The 1,842-nt window shown below is 47.9% G+C and overlaps 1 long non-coding RNA gene across 1 annotated transcript; it reads left to right on the plus strand.

Annotated features, from left to right (window-relative positions):
* Positions 1-239: 239 nt before the first annotated feature.
* On the plus strand, positions 240-1,290 carry LOC114010131 (uncharacterized). Its single transcript, XR_003551502.1, has 3 exons — positions 240-317; positions 764-876; positions 1,179-1,290. It is a non-coding gene; the product is annotated as an uncharacterized LOC114010131 (long non-coding RNA).
* The last annotated feature ends 552 nt before the right edge of the window (positions 1,291-1,842 follow it).

Here is a 1,842-nt window from a genome sequence, read left to right on the forward strand (position 1 = left end):
GAAACAGTTTCTAGAAGGATTAGTCCTTAGTAATAGTTCATGACCTTAGAGTGTAGAATCTGTCAATATTTCGTATTTTGATAACCTGAAATTAGTTAATATTTTATGTGTTCATTGTTTGCTCTTCCCAGCATCCCAGTGGAAGGCTTCTTGCCCACCTTTTACAGATGAGAAAACATGCTCAGAAAGGTTAAGTAGCTCACAGCTATTTGGGTAGTAAGTGACTGAGCCAGGGTTCAAATTCAGGTCACAGGGTGATGATGGAGCTGAGGTCCAATAATACTTTTCCCAGAGATCTCTCGAAAATGCTGATAATGGTGACTCTCGCTTAAACTCCATATCCTTTCAAAGCCTACACTTCTTTATATTATCTGTCCTCTCTCTTCTGTTTTAATTTTGCTAAGTTTGAGTGACTTGACACCTAGACTATGGGGAAGGGCAGATGTTCGTGGACGGTGTACAGGGAGTGAAAACATTTGTCAATGAAGGTGAACAAAACCACTCACAAAACTCAGTTGTCTTGTGGGGACTGTTAACAGCCTGAGTGACCTGTCCGGTATGACAGGCTAAAGGCCAGGTGCTTTGGGGAGTCAGGATGGGTCACGGACGTAGCAGGTCAGTGCAGAGAGAAACTTCTTCAATTGGCAGTCACCTCCTCGGCGCCTAGAGGTGGAGGCCCGGGTGTATGTGGTCCTGCTGCCCACTTCCCCTTTAACGGAGTGGAACTGAGTCTTGCCAACGCATTTCTTCTGTTTTGTTTCAGAGGACTTTGTGTGGATGCTCTCATCGAACTGTCTGATGAGAATGCCGACTGGAAACTCAGCTTCCAGGAGTTCCTCAAGTGCCTCAACCCATCTTTCAACCCTCCCGAGAAGAGTATGTCTCCCTGAGAAGCAGAGGGCTGTAGGGGGTGGGAGCATTTTAACAGGGGAGGTGAGAGAGAGGATTGGTGGAACTCTCCACTCGACTCCCATGGTTCTATACTGAGCCCCAGCCCATCTTCATTGTGATGTTGGGATCCACAGGTCTTAGATCGGCAGTGGCCTCTGCTCAGATAGGGTGCCTCTGATGGATAGACAGGTCTCGTTTGGGAAAAGGGTAAGGTGTTCAGGTTGTAGCAATGATGCCGTGTGCTCTCCCCTCAACTAAACCCCTTCCCTTTATTTCTGGTCCACCAGAGTGTGCCCTGGAGGATGAAACGTATGCAGATGGAGCTGAGACCGAGGTAGACTGTAACCGTTGCGTCTGTGCCTGTGGAAACTGGGTCTGCACAGCCATGACCTGCGACGGTGAGCTATGGCTTGGGCAGAAAGAAGGACAGCAAGGAGAGAGTGTCATGAAATTACCAGGAGAGAACCAGGGGGTAGGGGACGGAGAAGAGGGTGGTGGCTGGGAACCAGGAACCCGGGGAGCAGGTGACACACCCAGACTTGCAATGTTGCCATTGGTGGGCAACCACGAGGACAGAGCACTTACCCCAGATATACGGAGTCTGAAAATCATCCAGAGGTTTCAAACAGGAAACCTGGACCTGGGGCATGAGTACACATTGATATGAAAGCCAGAGTCAGGCACTCTTTTGCACACTTTATATATTAACCCACTTAATCCTATGACACCTTAGGAAATACTTGGTAAAAAAGACTCTGGTGGTTGGAAGACAGAATGACTCCTCTTTGCCATATTCAGCAGATAAAGGGAAAATGTAGATCCCTCTTTCAAACTAACAGAATTGAGTTTTTCTAAAGAGAGAAACAGAGGGTCCAGCAGATAAGCATGGAGGCTAAAGCACTGGATACCACATAGCCATCTCCGTGGTTCGAGTCCCAGACCTGGTGACTT

The sequence above is a fragment of the Tupaia chinensis genome, unplaced genomic scaffold, assembly GCF_000334495.1.
Source record: "Tupaia chinensis unplaced genomic scaffold, TupChi_1.0 Scaffold135476_1, whole genome shotgun sequence".
NCBI lineage: Eukaryota > Metazoa > Chordata > Mammalia > Scandentia > Tupaiidae > Tupaia > Tupaia belangeri.